The 18,008-nt window shown below is 39.7% G+C and overlaps 1 pseudogene; it reads right to left on the bottom strand.

Annotated features, from left to right (window-relative positions):
* Window positions 1–8,951: 8,951 nt before the first annotated feature.
* Window positions 8,952–16,500, bottom strand: LOC125408699 (serine/arginine-rich splicing factor 6-like; annotated as a pseudogene).
* Between the last annotated feature and the right edge of the window lie 1,508 nt (window positions 16,501–18,008).

The raw sequence follows: 18,008 nt of genomic DNA on the forward strand, positions 1-18,008 counted from the left end.
TTTAAAAAAATCGCTTCTATTCAGAAAGAAACACATGTGTCTTTTTCACAAAAGCTTATAAATGTGCAAACAGTGAATAGAAAACTAAAAGAAATGTGCTTCTTTCTCAGAAAGCTTCCTGCTTTTTTAAGGGAATCTCACAGTTCTATTAAGAAGCTAAATACACTTTCAGAAGATTGTGCTTATCTTCTTATCTTTCAAATAACAGCTTACAGTCTCTAGTGGAACACTCCTTTTACTTCTAAAAATGCTTGAACAGTTTAAAGAAATTTCTTTTCTTTAGAGAAAAAACACATTTTGTTCTCAGAAAGCTTCATGCTTTCTTTAAAGGAAACTCACAGTTTTGATAAGCAGCTTGTTTCTTTTAATGTCTATGCACTGTTAGCCCATTTATAAGATTTCTTGAGAAATGGTAAGCACTGGAATTTGATTCTACTTCATGAACTGGCTTTTGGGGAGCCTAGTCTGTTTAGATGCACACCTTCCTAGACCTGAATGGAGAGGAAGGGCCTTGGACTTCCCACAGGGCAGGGTACCCTGACTTCTCTTAGTACTAGAGAGGGAGTGGGGAAGGGAAATGGGGGAAGAGGAAGGGAATGGGAGGAGGGGAGTAGGTGAAAATTTTAAATAAATAAATAAGTAAATAAAATTAAAAATTTTAAAAAAGAATCACTACATTTAATGAGTGTATTTAGCTTCTTTATAGAATCCTGAGTTTCTCTCAAAGAAACACACAAAACTTTCTGTGGAAGAAACACATTTTCTTTACTGTTTCTATCCACTGTCAGCACATTAATAAGATTTCCTGAGAAATGCTCATGCATTTATATCTAAGAAAGACAGTTTTTTAAAACTGATCAAAGCATTGTTAGACATATAAGGAGTGTTCCCCTAGTAATTATATCCTTTATTTTAAAAGATACACCACATTTAATGAGAGTGTATTTTGATTCTGTATAGAATTGTGAGTTTCCCTCAAAAAAAATGTACGAAGTTTTTGTGAAAGAAGCACATGTATTTTAATTTTTTATGCACTTTTATCATATTTATGTGTTTTCTTGAGAAACTCTAGACTTCTTAAAGAGAAGACAGTTTCCTTTAACTGTTCAAAGCATTGTTAGACTTATAAGGAGCATTCCCCCCAGTAACTATATGTGGTCATTTGAAAGAATCACCACATTTAATATGAGTGTATATATCTTCTTAATAGAATCATGAGTATTCCTAAGAGAAATGTAATAGTTTCTATGAAAGAATTATGTTCCTTTTAACTTTTCTATGCACTGTTACCACATTTATAATTTTCTTAGAAATGCACATGCATTTATCTCAAAAGAGAATAGAGTTTGCCTAAACTATTCAAAGCATTGTTAGACATATAAGGAGTGTTCCCCTAGTAACCATATGCTGTAATTTGAAAGAATCACCACATTTAATGAGAGTCTATTTTGCTTCTTAATAGAATCTTGACTTTTCTCAAAAAAATGCATGAAGCTTTCTATGAAAGAATCACGTTTCTTTAACTTTTCTATGCACTCTTAGCACATTTATAAGATTTCTTGAGAAATGTACACGTGTTTTTCTCTAAAGAAAAGTTTTCTTAAACTGTTAAAAGCATTGTTAGATGTACAAGAAGTCTTCACTTAGTAACTATTTTCTGTAAGTTGATAGAGTCACTACATTTAATGAGAGTGTATTTAGCTTCTTAATAGAATTCTGAGTTTCCCTCAAAGAAATGCTTAAAGCTTTCTGTTACAGAAACATGTCTCTCTTAAGTTTTTCTGCACTGTTGGCACATTTATAAAATTTCTCATAAATGTACATGTGCTTATCTCTAAAGATAAGACAGTTTTCTTAAACTGTTTAAAACATTGTTAGACGTGTAATGAGTGTTCCTCTTGTAAGTTTATGCTGTAATTTGAAAGAATCACCACATTTAATGAGAGTGATTTAATTTCTTAATCAAATTGTGACTTTTCCACAAACAATCACATGATATTTCTGTGAAAGATGCAAATATGTTTTAACTTTTCTATCTACTGTTAGCACATTTATGTGCTTTTTTGATAAACACACGTGTTTATCTTAAAGAGAAGACAGTTTCCTTAAAATGTTCAAAGTATTAGTATAAGGAGTGTTCTTCTAGTAATTATATGCTGAAATATTAAAGAATCTCCATGTATGAGAGCATATTTAGCTTCTTAAAGTTCATGACTTTCCTCCAAAGAAACACACAAAACTTTCTCTGAAGGAAGCACGTTTTTTTTAACTTTGCTATGCAGTGTTAGCCCATTTTCTAAGATTTCTTGAGAAATGTACATGAATTTACCTCGAAAGAGAGGTTAAAAGCATTGTTAGACATACAAGGAGTGCTCCCCTAGTAACTATTGTCACAAGGAGCGGCACCTTTTTTTTTGTCCTGGTTGCCCAGCTAGGTTGCATCTGAAATAACTACACTGAAACTATATTTATTAAAACACTGCTTGGCTCATTAGCTCTAGTTTATTATTTGCTATTTCTTAAATTTTATTTTACCCCATTTTTATTATTCTGAGTAACACCACATGACTGTGGCTTACCAGTAAGAGTCTAACCAGCATCTGTCTCAGACAGAAGATCCATGGTGTTTCTCACTCTGCCCTTCTTCCCATCCTTCATTTCTGTCTTCTCTGCCTACGTAAGTTCTGCCCCATCTGGCCCAATGCAGTTTTTTATTCATTAACCAATGAAAGCAATACATAAACAGAAGATCCTCCTACACCATTTTCCCTTTTCTGTTTAAACAAAAAGAAAGACTTTAACTTTAACATAGTAAAATTACATATAACAAAGCAGGTATCAAATAAGAATTTCAGTTACAATACTCATATTTGCTTTATCATTTCTCATAAGCAAGTAAATTATGACTATAACTATCTATTCCTCATCTCCATCAAAAATGCCAGAAGAATATAATATTACCTAAGTAAACAGGAAGTACATTATAAACAACTTCCAAAACTCTAGAATTGACAGAGATATCTCGCTGCCTGGGCACTTACCCAAAGTTCTGTACCATTGGAGCACCCATATTCAGCCTACAAGCCTTTTCCTGAAGCAAGAAATTTCAAGGACAGTTCAATCATTTTTTTTATTAAAATTTCTCACCTCCTCCCGTCCTCCATTACCCTCCTGTTTCCCCCCCCCCCCCCGTCCCTCTCTTCTTCAGTCCTAAGAGAACTCAGGGTGCCCTGCCCTGTGGGAAGTCCAAGGCCCTCCCCCCTCCATCCAGATCTAGGAAGGTGTGCTTCCAAACAGACTAGGTTCCCAAAAAGTCAATACACGCAGTAGAATTAAAACCCAGTTTCTCAGTCAGCCCTCATTGTCAGCCATATTCAGAGTCTGGTCTGATCACATGCTCATTCAGTCCCAGTCCAGGTGGCCTTGGTGAGCTCTCATTAGATCAGTCCCACCGTCTCAGTGGGTGGATGCACCCCTTGTGATCCTGATTCCTTGCTCATCTTCTCCCTCCTTCTGTTCTTTATCTGGACCTAGGAAGTGCAGTACAGTGCTCTAATGTGGGTCTCTGTCTCTATATCCATCCATCGCCAGATGAAGGTTCTATGGTGATATGCAAGATATTCATCAGTGTGGCTATGGGACAAGGTCAGTTCAGGCACCCTCTCCTCTGCTGCCCAAGGACCTAGCTGGAGACATCCCCTTGGACACCTGGGAACCCCTCTAGGGCCAAATCTCTTGCTAACCCTCAAATGGCTCCCTTAATTAAGATACATACTTCCCTGCTCCCATTCCATTCCTCCTCCGTCTCAACCATCCCATTCCCCCAAGCTCTCCCCATTCTCCCCTTCTCCTTTCTCTCTCCCCATCTCCCTTTCCCCCCACCCACCCCACCCCTGTGCTCCCAACTTTTGCCTGGTGATTTTGTCTACTTCCAATATCCAGGAGGATAAATATATGCTTTTCTTTAGCTTCACCTTATTATTTAGGTTCTCTAGGATCACCAACTATAGGCTCAATGTCCTTTGTTTATGGCTAGATTCCACTAATGAGTGAGTACATAGCATACTCATCTTTTTGGGTCTGGGTTATCTCACTCAGTAATGTGTTTTCTATTTCCATTCATTTGCATGAAAAATTCAAGATGTCATTGTTTTTTTACTGCTTAGTAGAACTCTATTGTGTATATGTGCCACACCTTCTTTATCCATTTTTCTATTGAGGGGAATCTAGGTTGTTTCCAGGTTCTGGCTATTACAAATAGTGCTGCTATGAACATAGTTGAACAAATGCTTTTGTAGTATTATTTTCCATATCCAACCTTTCCTCGGTTTGTGTTTTCTTCATTACCTCCATTTCATTTTTCAAGTCTTGAACTGTTTCCATTACCTGTTTGATTGCTTTTTCTTGTTTTTTTTGGGTATCTTTTAGAGATTTATTCATTTCTTCTACCTTTTTGTTTGTCTTCTCTGTTTCTTTAAAGCAGTTTTTCACATCCTGTTTAAGGTTCTCTATTATTTTCATAATGTTACGTTTAAAGTCTATTTCTTTTTTTCCAAGGTAAAATCTTTTATTTGGTTTTATTTTTGAAATTAAAACATAAGTACTTCATTTATCTTTTTCCCTTTTCTCAATCTAAACTATTCCATGCACAGCTCCACCCTTTCTCTAATTAACTGCCTTTGACCTCTTTTTCTTTTTCTTTTCTTTAAAATTAATTTATTATTAAAAATTTCCACCTCCTTCCCGCCTCCCTTTTCCCTCCCACTTCTCACCTCCCCCTCCATCTCTAGTTTGAGGAGCAGTCAGGGTTCCCTGACCCGTGGGAAGTCCAAGGTCCTCCTCCCTCCATACAGGTCTATAAAGGTGAGCATCCATATAAACCAGGCTCCCACAAAGTCAGTCCATGCAGTAGAATCAAAACCCAGTGCCATTGTCCTTGGCTTCTCAGTCAGCCTTCATTGCCAGCCACGTTCAGAGTGTCCATTTTGATCACATGCTCCATCACTCCCAGTCCAGCTGGCCTTGGTGAGCTACCATTAGATCAGTCCCACCGTCTCAGTGGGTGGACACACCTCTCGTGGTCCTGACTTCCTTGCTCATGTTCTCCGTCCTTCTGCTCCTCATTTGGACCTTGGGAGCTAAGTCCAGTGCTCCAATGTGGGTCTCTGTCTCTATCTCCATCCGTCGCCTGATGAAGGTTCTATGGTGATATGCAAGATATTCATCAGTGTGGCTATGGGACAAGGCCAGTTCAGGCACCCTCTCCTCTGCTGCCCAAGGAACAATCTGGGGACCTCTCCTTGGATCTGGGAACCCCTCTAGAGACAAATCTCTTGCATTCCCTAAAATGGTTCCCTTAATTAAGATATTTACTTCCCTGCTCCCATATCCACCCTTCCTCCATCCCACCCATCCCATTCCCCCAAGCTCTCCTGAATCCTCCCCTTCTCCCTTCTCTCTACCCATTTCCCCTATTTCTTCTACTTCTTCTGGAATAGGGTGTTCAAGTCTTCTTGCTGTGTATACCCTGGACTCTAGTGATATCATGTTGCCTTTCTTGTTGTTTGAGGAATTCTTTCATTGGCGCCTGCCCATCTCTTCCTTCAGATGCAGCCAGGAGAGTCTTGGCATCTTGGTCCAATTTTTACTGTGACTGACTGTGTGCTTCGGACGTTTTCTTGGTCTGGCCTCGCTTAGGGCCCCTTGGCACTGGAGCTGCTCGTGCTGTTGGATCTAAGGACCCCACAGATGGAAAGAAGTGCCCTCTGACTGGATCTCCTCAGTACAGAAGCAGGATCTGTTCTTGGGCCAAGGACCTCCAAGACAGGCTTTGGGCAGGCTTTGGGGAGGCAGGGTCATGTGGAGCAAAGAAGCCCCTGTAGCAGGAGCTGGAGGTGTCCTGTACTCCCTTTTGGATCATCTTCCCTGGGGTGGCACACACCATCCGTCTGGATGGATCTCCTTAGCACAGGAACAGGGACTCCTGGTAGTCCAAGGACCCCACAGACAAAAGGCTGTACTTGGGTTGGTAGGGCCATGTGGAACAAAGAAGCACCTGCAGCAGGAGCTGGAGGTGCCCTGCATTACCTTTTAGTGATCTTCCGGCTGGACAGGCACACACTCACCTCTCTGGGTGGATAGCCTCAGTGCAGGAGCAGTAACTGTTCCTGGGCCCTGGACCTCACAGACAATAGGGCAGGCTTAGGGGAGGCAGGATCATGTGGAATAAAGAAGCCCCTGTAACAGGATCTGGAGGGGCCCTGTGCTCCGTTCCCGAACTGTGTACTCTGGGCTGGCACACACGCACCCTTCTGTTTGGATCTCCTCAGCGCAGGAACAGGGACTCCTGGTTGTCCAAGGACCTCGTTGACAAAAGAGCAAACTTGGTCAGGGGGCAGGTTCATGTGGAACAAAGAAGCCCCTGCAGCAGGAGCTCAGTCAATTTCTTCTGTATCCTGCAGAATATCTCACAAACTTATTTATGAAGCAGGAAACCTTAAGGATCATCTCACCTTTAGGCAAGTTCAGCAGTCATCTCTCTGTGGGCACTTTATGTCCAGTGAAGCAGTCCAGGCAAGAACAGTTTCTTGCCCAAAAGGCTAAGGAGCCTCTTCAATGCCCATCTTCCACTCGAAGTAGCTTGGTGCTTCCAGGAGCAGATATCTCATGAATCTTTTTGCCATGAAAAGTCCTAATTTTTTAAAACATCTAAATGCCATATTCTGAAGGTATCTGAAAGCTTTGAAGAATATCTAACAGAAATATATCTCTTTATATCAATAAAATATATCTCTATATAACTAACATGACTACAAGCTTGACTATTAAAGATGACTCTATTAACCTATAATTTTTATTTATATATTACATTTTAAAATGAGCTACACAATCACAATACCTTAATCAAGATCAGAAATACATACATACATATATATATGCATGTATGCATATACATATAAAACAAAATTGACCTTAAACTTGTATCAACAAACCAAGATCCACACCAATGCAAAAATTATTTATATCTATATCATATCCCCCTTTAATTGTAAATAAACAATATTTTAAATTATAAACAATATTTCACAATATGGGCATAGCTTTTTCTCTCCAAACTGCTTCGTGCTATATGGGAGCTCTGTTAATCAAGTCCTTCATGGCGTATCCTGTGTGTTAGGTTCATCTCATTCAGCACTTGAGCAAAGTAAGTTTTTGAGGGTGTTCACAGCAACCTTTCAGGAGGGTATGGTCTATCAAACCATATTCGCCTGAAGGCAATCCACAGGTTCTCATCTTCTGTGAAAACAATAGAAGAACCTCTTTTCCAAAGCATCATATCCTTTGGCCAAATTCTGAAGTCATAATAATGCTGATTTATCTTAGCAGCCCATACAATGAAATGTCTCTCTGTACTTAGTTGTTCTACCATGAAAAAATTTAAAGAAAACAGAATATACATAATTCAGACTCTCTGTGAAATTTGCATTTTTATGTGGCTTATTTTTTAGTCTTTTAATCTATCATTCTCTGTATTTTTCTCTTTAAAGACTTTACCTTTATTTGAAAGCATTAACTTTATTTTATGACTCTCTATACACTTTTTCTTCTCTCTCCTAAGCCTATGTACATTTATCCAACACTGTGATCTATTTAGAGGTCTTTTATGTCTGGATCTGTCCTATTGTGCATCTGTAATTCTTTACTTTCCAGGAGAACTTCTTAAAATGTTAAGCACTTCAAAAAACTTAAGTTTCCCCCTTAGTAGGGGTAATACAGTAACACTAGTTTGCCTGACCAGTCTAAAACTTAACCTGCTCTGTTATTATGGTAAATATGGTAGTTGCTGCCCACCGCTCTGCACAGTCAAGCATGGCAGAGCTGATTGCTCCTCTGAGCCATGCACAGTGCCCCAATTCCAAGGACACAGCCAGTTCAAGTTGTCATCAAGCAAGCCAGAGCAATTTTCTCACAAATCCCATCCAAATACTCCGTCTCCCAAAAGGATCAGAGGTCTAGCTGGCAGCACAGGCCAGAAAGCCAGTATTTTAAAACCACTACTTTATTCCTGTTGCGGCTGTTTAGTGAGGAAAATCTCTCTGTGGCACGCTGCCAGAAAACAGCAAAAAGCAGTACTAAACTCTACATTTGTGTCTAAAATTTCTTTTCAAGCCCTCTCAGGTTTTGTGTGCAGTTAGTTGACCATGTTTAAGCACCAATTGTTTCCAGGAGAGGGCCCCTTTCTTTGTTCCAGGTGCCCAGCTAGCTTGCACATGAAATAACCACATAGAAACTGTATTCACTAAAACCTATTGGCCCATTAGCTCTAGTTTCTTATTGGCTAATAGTATTTTTTTAAAAAAATCCAAACTGATTAATTTATTGCTGGTCTGAGGCTTGACTTGTTTTTACACTTCAGTGTAACTTACACTGTCTCCATAAATGGCAGGTATCAGTCCTTACAGGGCCCTAAATAGTGACCTATTCAATAAGGCAATCATCTTGATAGAAAACTTTTATTTAAGTCTTACATAACTCAATCTTTATAAGAAGCCAACATAATTAAAAATTTGGGTTTTCCCTGTAAAGCCTGCAATAGCCAAAGCTTGAGACCGTTAACTTAAAAATAAGCAAACAAAGCAACAGAACCCTGCAGCAGATTCTGCTGCAATATTTTCTTTTTAAAAAATCTAAATGAGCTTAATCTTCACAAAAGTTGTTTTAGGCTATAAAATCTAAATTATCTTAATTCTACAAAGATGGGACAGGGCTTCATACTACCACTTTAAAACCTCATCTTTTTTCTCATTAAATTTGGCCACAGATTAAATTCCTATGTTCCCTTTTCAGAAAATCCTCTTGAAGAAGAGGCCAAGTACAAACTTGGAAGGTAACTGCCTAAGCAAGTAGGAAAGTGTTCCATTAATTGTGTGCAAAGAATATAGAGTTCAGGTTTAATCTCTGGAACTTGATCTGGACCTTGAACGATATCTAGAATGGGACCTGGAAGCTCTTTTTGGTGGAGGGGATGCAGAATAGGTCTTTGAAGGTGGATCCAACAGAGGTGAATGGGATTGAGACTGACTCTGGGATTTGGATTTTGACTTTGTATCTCCTTTTCCATTTTCTTTGGGAGACTGAGCACATGACCTATTTTGGGACTTCCCAGACTCATCCTTAGATCTGCTTCTTGAATGTGAGTGGGAACACCGATCAGACTTGGGCTTAGATTTGCTCTTTGATCTGGATTTCCTGCCTTTTGAGGGGGATCGGGATCCACCTTTGCTCCGTGACCTAGATTGGGAATGACTTTTTTTTTTTTGGAGTCAAAAATATCTTTTTTTAAAAGTAATTTTATTAAATTATAAAAGTTTCCATTTCCGCCCCACCTCCCAACACCCTCCCACTCCCCCCACTCCCTCTCCTCCTCCCTCTTCGTCCCTAAGGGCTGACAGGGTTTCCTGCCCTGTGGGAAGTTCAAGCTCCTCCCCCTCCCTCCAGGTCCAGGAAGGTGAGAATCCAAACAGACTGGATCCCCAAAATCCTGTATATGCAGAGGAAACAAGTCCCAGTGTCATTGTCAATGGCTTTTCAGAAAGACTCCGGGCTAGCCACATTCAGAGAATCCGGCCACATTCAGAGAATCTGGTTGGATCACGTGCTCGTTCAGTCCCAGTCCAACTGGCGTTGGTAAGCTCTCATTAGATCCGTCCCCTTGTATCAGTGGGTGATAGCATCCCTCGCAGTCCTTATTTCTTTTTTCATTTTCTTCGTCCTTCTGCTCCTCATTTGGACCTTGGGGGGCTCAGTCCGGTGCTCCAATGTGGGTCTCCGTCTGTATCGTCATCCATCTCCAGATGAAGGATCTATGGTGATAAGCAAAATATTCATCAGTATGGTTATGGGCCAAGGCCGGTTCAGGCACCCTCTCCTCTGTCCAGAGAACAATCTGGGGATCTCTCCTTGGACCTGGGATCCCATATATAATCAAGTCTCCTGTAATCCCAAAAATGACTCCCTTAGTTGAACTATATTCTTCCCTGATCCCATATTCATCCTTCCTCCCTCCCCCACATCCCGGTCCACCGAGCTTTGCCCATTCCTCCCCTACTTCCTTCTTTCTAACCGTCTCCCCTTCCAACAACCCTCCCACCCCCCCATGCACCCGAGGTTACCTGGGACTCTTGTCTATTTCCTACCTCCTGGCGGATAGCTAAATAATCTTCATCAGGTTCATCTTCTTATTTAGCTTCTCTAGGATCATGAATAACAGGCTCAAAGACCTTTAATTATGGTTAGAATCCACTTATGAGTGAATACATACCGTGTTCCTCTTTTTGGGTTTGGCTTACCTCACTCAGTAAAGCGTTTTCTATGTCCATCCATTTGCATGCAAAATTCAAGATGTCATTGTTTTTTACCGCTGAGTAAAACTCTAATGTGTATATCTTCCACACCTTTTTTAACCATTCTTCTATTGAGGGGCACCTAGGCTGCTTCCAGGTTCTGGCTATTACAAATAGTACTGCTATGAACATAGTTGAACAAATGCTTTTGCAGTATGTTAGGGCATCTCTTGGGTATATTTCCAAGAGTGGAATTGCTGGGTCCTGAGGGAGGTTGACTCCCAGTTTCCTGAGAAGCCGCCACACTGATTTCCACAGTGGCTGCACAAGTTTGCATTCCCACCAACAATGGATGAGAGTTCCCCTCATTCCACATCCTCTCCAGCATAGGCTATCAGTGGTGTTTTTGAGTTTGGCTATTCTGACAGGTGTAAGATGATATCTCAAAGTTGTTTTGACTTGCATTTCCCTGATGGCTAAGGACATTGAGCATGACCTTAAGTGCCTTTTGGCCATTCGAAATTCATCTGTTGTGAATTCTCTGTTCAGTTCAGTACCCCCATTTTTTAATTGGGTTAATTAGGGTTTTAGTGTCTAGTTTCTTGAGTTCTTTGTATATTTTGGAGATTAGACCTTTGTCTGATGAGGGGTTGGTGAAGATCTTCTCCCAGTCGGAAGGTAGCCTTTTTGTCTTACTGACAGTGTCCTTTGCTTTACAGAAGCTTCTTAGTTTCAGTAGGTACCATTTATTCATTGTTTCTCTTATTGTCTGCACTCCTGGGGTTCTGCTTAGGAAGTGGTCTCCTGTGCCTATATCTTGTAGACTACTTCCCACTTTCTCTTCTATCAGGTTCAAAGTGGTCGGATTAATGTTGATGTCTTTAATCCATTTGGACCTGAGTTTTGTGCATGGTGATAGATATGGATCTATTTTCATTCTTCTACAGGTTGACATCCAGTTATGCCAGCACCATTTGTTAAAGATGCTTTCCTTCTTCCATTGTATACCTTTAGCACCCTTGTCAAAAATCAGGTGTTCATAAATTTGTGGGTTAATATCCGGGTCTTCTATTCGATTCCATAGGTCGACTTCTCTGTTCTTATGCCAATACCAAGCTGTTTTCAACACTGTTGCTCTGTAATAGAGTTTGAAGTCAGGGATGGTAATGCCTCCAGAAGTTCCTTTATTGTATGAGATTGTTTTGGCTATCCTGGGTTTTTTGTTTTTCCATATAAACTTGATTATTGTTCTCTCAAGGTCTGTGAAGAAGTTTGATGGGATTTTGATGGGGATTGCATTGAATCTATAGATTGCTTTTGGTAGAATTGCCATTTTTACTATGTTGATTCTCCCAATCCAAGAACAGGGGAGATCTTTCCATTTTTTGGTATCCTCCTCAATTTCTTTCTTCAAGGACTTAAAGTTCTTGTCAAATAGGTCTTTCACTTCCTTGGTTAGAGTTACCCCAAGATATTTTATGCTATTTGTGGCTATCGTGAAGGGTGATGTTTCTCTGATTTCCCTCTCTGCTTCTTTGTCCTTTGTGTATAGGAGGGCAACCGATTTTTTGGAGTTGATCTTGTATCCTGCCACATTACTAAAGGTGTTTATCAACTGTAGGAGTTCTTTGGTAGAGTTTTTGGGGTCGCTTATGTACACTATCATATCGTCTGCAAATAACGAAAGTTTAACTTCATCCTTTCCAATTCGAATCCCCTTGATTCCCTTATGTTGTCTTATTGCTATTGCTAGAACTTCAAGTACTATATTGAAGCGGTATGGAGAGAGTGGACAGCCTTGTCGTGTTCCTGATTTTAGTGGAATGGCTTTGCGTTTCTCTCCGTTCAATTTGACGGTAGCTGTCGGTTTGCTATAAATTGCTTTTATTATATTCAGGTATGATCCTCGTAAACCCAATCTCTCCAACACCCTTATCATAAAGGGGTGTTGAATTTTGTCAAATGCTTTCTCAGCATCTAATAAAATGATCATTTGGTTTTTTTCTTTCAGTTTATTTGTATGATGGATTACATTGATAGATTTGCGTATGTTGAACCAACCCTGCATCTCTGGGATGAAGCCCACTTGATCATAATGGATGATTTTTCTAATGTATTCTTGGATTCGGTTTGCCAGTATTTTATTGAGTATTTTTGCGTCAATGTTCATGAGTGAGATTGGTCTGTAATTCTCTTTCTTGGTTGTGTGTTTTTGTGTGGTTTTGGTATCAGGGTAACTGTAGCTTCATAAAAAGAGTTTGGCAATGACTCTTCTGTTTTTATATTGTGAAATACATTAAGGAGTATAGGTATTAGCTCTTCCTGGAAGTTCTGGTAGAATTCTGCATTGACACCATCTGGTCCAGGACTTTTTTTGGTAGTGAGATTTTTGATAACAGCTTCTAATTCTTCACGACCGACAGGTCTATTTAGATTGTTCAGCTGGTCTTGGTTCAACTTTGGTATATGGTACTTATCTAAAAAATGTCCATTTCTTTTACATTTTCCAACTTTGTGGCATATAAATTTTCGTAGTAAGATCTAATGATTCTCTGAATTTCCTCTATGTCTGTGATTATGTCCTCCTTTTCATCTGACCTTATTAATTTGCAAGTTGTCTCTCTGCCGTTTGATTAGTTTGGATAAGGGTTTGTCAATCTTGTTGATTTTCTCCAAGAACCAGCTTTTTGTTTCATTGATTCTTTGGATTGTTTTCTGTGTTTCTATTTTGTTGAAATCAGCCCTCAGTTTGATTATTTCCAGTCTTCTAGACCTCCTGGGTGTATCAGCTTCTTTTTTTTTCTAGAGCTTTCAAGTGTGCTGTTAAGTCTCCAATGTGTGCTTTCTCCGTTTTCTTTAATTGGGCACTTAGTGCTATGAACTTTCCTCTTAGCACTGCTTTCATAGTGTCCCATAGGTTTGAGTATGTTGTGTCTTTATTTTCATTAAATTCAAGGAAGACTTTAATTTCTTTCTTTATTTCTTCCTTGACCCAGGGGTGATTCAGTAGTTGACTGTTCAACTTCCATGAATTTGTTGGCTTCCTGGGGGTAGCACTGTTGTTGAATTCTAACTTTAATCCATGGTGGTCTGATAGGACACAGGTGGTTACTAATATTTTTTTGTATCTGTGGAAGTTTGTTTTGTTACCGAGTATGTGGTCAATTTTCGAGAAGGTTCCATGAGCTGCAGAGAAGAAGGTATATTCTTTCCTATTTGGGTGGAATGTTCTATAGATGTCTGTTAAGTCCATTTGATTCAATACCTCTAATAATTCTCTTAATTATCTGCTGGGTTTCTGTCTGATTGACCTGTCCATTGGTGCGAGAGGTGTGTTGAAGTCTCCTACTATTAGTGTCTGTGGATTGATGACTGCCTTGAGTTCTAGAAGTGTTTCTTTTACATAAGTAGGAGGCTTTATATTAGGGGCATAGATATTCAGGATTGAGACTTCCTCCTGGTGAATTGTTCCTGTTATGAGTATAAAATGTCTGTCTCCATCTCTTCTGATTGATTTTAGTTTGAAGTCAATTTTGTTGGAAATTAGAATGGCCACACCTGCTTGTTTCTTAAGTCTGTTTGCTTGAAAAACCTTTTCCCAACCCTTTACTCTGAGTAGATGTCTGTCTTTGTGGTTGAGGTGTGTTTCTTGTAAACAGCAGAATGTTGGATCCTGTTTTCGTATCCAATCTCTTAGTCTGTGCCTTTTTATAGGTGAATTGAGTCCATTAATATTAAGTGATATTAATGACCAGTGGTTGTTGACTCTGGTTATTATTATTTTTTGTTTGTTTGTTTAATAGAGTTTGTATGTGTTCCTTCTTTGAGTTAAGCTCGTGAACGGTCGCTAGATGTCTGAGTTATTGTAGGCAGTGTTGGCCATGTTGGATTCCTTGGGTTGCGATTTTCCTTCTATTACTTTCTGTAAGGCTGGGTTTGTGGCTACGAATTGTTTAAATTTGTTCTTATCCTGGAATATTTTGTTTTCTCCATTGACAGTGAATGATAGCTTGGCTGGGTATAGTAGTCTGGGTTTGCATCCATGGTCTCTTAGTTTCTGCAGTACCTCTATCCAGGACCTTCTGGCTTTCATGGTTTCCATAGAGAAGTCTGGTGTAAGTCTGATCGGTTTACCTTTATAAGTCACTTGACCTTTTTCCTTTGCAGCTCTTAATATTCTTTCTTTAATCTGTATGTTTTTTGTTTTGATTATTATATGGTGAGGGGATTTTTTTTTGATCAAGTCTATTCGGTGTTCTGTATGCTTCTTGAACCTTCATAGGAATATCATTCTTTAAGTTGGGAAAGTTTTCTTCTATAACTTTGTTGAATATATTTTCTGGGCCTTTGATCTGCAGTTCTTCTCCTTCTTCAATCCCTATTATTCTTAGATTTGGTTTTTTTTATTGTGTCCCAGATTTCTTGAATGTTTTGTGATGAGAATTTGTTGGATTTGTTGATTTCTTTGATCTGAGCATTTATTTTCTCTATGGTAGCTTCAGACTCTGAGATTCGTTCTTCCATCTCTTGTATCCTATTGGTTATGCTTGATTCTGTAGTCTCTGTTCGTTTACCTAGATTTCCATATCCAACCGGCCCTCATTTTGTGTTTTCTTCATTGCCTCCATTTCAGTTTTCAATTCTTGAACTGTTTCCATTACCTGTTTGATTGTTTTTTCTTGGTTTCCCAATGTATCATTCACGGATTTACTCATTTCTTCAAACTTTTTGTTATATTTCTCATCCATTTCTTTACTCATTTCTTCAATCCTTTTGTTGTACTTCTCATCCAGTTCTTTAAGGGAATTATTCATATCCTGTTTAAGGGACTCTATTGCTTTCATCATGGCAGTTTTTTCCAATTCTTCTGAATTAAGAGGTTCAAGTCCTTCTATTGTAGGGTCGTTGGGATCTGGTGATTTCATGTTGTTTTTTAGATTGTTGGAGGAGTTCTTGCCTTGGCATCTGCCCATCTTTTCCTTCAACTGCTCTATATTGGATCTTCTGGTACCAGGTCAGGTTCCCTTGTTGAGCAGGGACTTCACTGACAGAATGTCTACCTTTCTTCAGGCAGTCTATTGAAACACAGGCACTCCCTCGTGCCGGGTTGCACTCACAGCCCCGTCCCAGCACGCAAGGGAGCAGCTGTGGGGAGATCTTGTGGCCCCAGGGGGAGGGGAGAAAGAGAGGGAGGTGTACCTGTATGAGGGCTGGGATGGGATTCGGGAGAGCTCAGCAGGGTATAGCCACCACTGCAGGGCAACCAGAAAGTCGAGGGGGGGTGGGGAAAGTCTGAATTCCTCCTAGCCGAAGTCCTCGGGCCAGGAGCAACTCACCCCTCCTCCAATGGATGTCTGCTAGAAGATCACTGTTTCTTGCAGGCCAGGAATGTGGCTGAGGTGATTCAGGGCTTGCCTGTCAGGCAGGCTCTCAGAGCACAGGAACTGCCCCTGCCCGGCTGAGCCCACAGCCCAGCCTCAGAGTCTGGGAATGACTTTTTAAGATGCTTCAAGATCTACTGCGGCTGCTCCTGCGACTCCAACTCTGTGACCTTCTTCTAGATAGTGATCTGAATCTACTTCCAGAGTAAAAGCACCTATGGCTTGTTTGTGGCTTATCTTCAAAAAGCCTAGTATTTATCCCATTTATTTCTGTGCCATCCAGTTTATCCAAAGCACACTTCATGTCAGAGTAGGATGTAAATTCAATTACACCCTCATTTGTGCATTCTTTGCGAGAATCTGCATATGTCACCTCTCCCGCTTGCTGCATGAAGTCCTTTAAGTCTTGCCAACTGCAACGACTAGACAAATTTTCTACAATAAGCCTGTATTCTGTATGAACAGGTGGTCCATATTTGTCCCTTCCAGAAGTTCTCTGACTGCTGTATCCACCTCCACCACTGCGGATTCCATAGCTGTAGCCATCGCGGTCACGGCATGGGCCCCGGGCTGTGCTCTACGATCACCTGTTTGCCGCACAGCTTCTTGCTGTTCAGCTCGTAAGCGTCGTCGGTGTCATGGGAGTCCTCGAACTCCATGAAACCGTACCCATTTTTGAGGTCCATTTCGAGGAGGCAGCCATAGCCACTGAAAAAGCGCTGTATGTCCTTCTTGCGGAGATTGTAGCTCAGGCATCCTATGTAGAAGTGCAGCATGGCCGTGGCGGGTGGGCTCCCGGGGGCTAGGGGATGGTGAAGGCCCAAACACATGCCTCACACCACAGCTGCAGCCAAGTCAGCCACCTTATTGGCTAATTCTTACATCTTACTTTAACCCATTTTTATTAGTCTGTGTGACACCACATGACTGTGGATTACCAGCAAGATTCTAACCAGCGTCCATCTTAAAAACTAGATCCATGGCATCTCTCATTCTGCCCTTCTTCCCAGCATTCAGAAGACAGTTTCAAGAAACTTCAAAGCAATGTTATATGTATAAGAAGTGTTATCCTAGTAACTATATATGCTAATTTGAAGGAGTCAACACATTTAATGAAAGTGTATTTAGCTTCTTAATAGAATTGTGAGTTTCTGTCAAAGAAATGCACAAAGATTTCTACTAAAAAGCATATATCTTTTAACTTTTATATGCACTGTTAGCACATTTATAAGATTTCACCAGAAATGCACATACATTTATCTCTAAGGAGAAGACAGGATCCTTAAACTGTTCAAAGAAATGTTAGACGTGTAAGGACTGTTTCACTAGTAACTATAAACTGTAATTTGACAGAATCATCACATGTAATGAGAGTGTATTTAGCTTCTTAATAGAATCGTGAATTTCCCTCAAAGAAAAGCTTGAAGATTTCTCTGAAAGAATCATGTGTCTTTTAACATTTCTATGCACTCTTACCACATGTGTAAGAATTATTAAGAAACAGATATGCATTTATCTCTAAAAAGAAGGCCGTTTCCTTCAACTGCTCAAAGCATTGTTAGAGGTATAAGGAGTTTTCCCCTAGTAACTATATGCTACAATTTGAAAGAGTCACCACATTTAATGAGGGTGTATTTAGCTTCTTAATAGAATCATGAATTTCTCTCAAAGAAATGCACAAAGCTTTCTGTGAAAGAAGCAGGTTAGCACATTTGTAAGATGTCTTGAGAAATGCACATGCATTTATCTCTAAAGAGAAGACAGTGTCTTTAAACTGTTCAAAGCTTTTTAGACGTATAAGGAATGTTGTCCTTGTTACTATATGCTGTAATTTGAAAAAGTCAACACAATTAATGAGAGTGTATTTAGCTTCTTAATAGAATCTTGACATTCCCCTCAAGAAACGCATAAACATTACTAAGAAAAAAGCACATTTCTTTTAACTTTTCTATGCAATGTTAGTACATTTATAAGATTTCTTGAGTAATGCACAAGCATTTATCAATAAAGAGAAGACAGTTTCTTTAAACTCTTCAAAGCATTGTTAGATATATAAGGAGTGTTCCCCTCGTAACAGTATGCTGTAATTTGAAAGGGTCACTACATTTTATGAGAGTGTATTTAGCTTCTTAATTGAATTGTAACATTCCCTCAAAAAAGACCTCACAAAGCATTCAATGAAAAAAAATCACGTGTATTTTAACTTTTCTAAGCACTGGTAACAAATTTATTAGATTTCTTGAGAAACTCACATGCATTTTCTCTAAAGAAAGGACAGTTTTTG

The sequence above is a fragment of the Myodes glareolus genome, chromosome 2 (assembly GCF_982192425.1).
Source record: "Myodes glareolus chromosome 2, mMyoGla1.1, whole genome shotgun sequence".
Classification (NCBI taxonomy): domain Eukaryota; kingdom Metazoa; phylum Chordata; class Mammalia; order Rodentia; family Cricetidae; genus Myodes; species Myodes glareolus.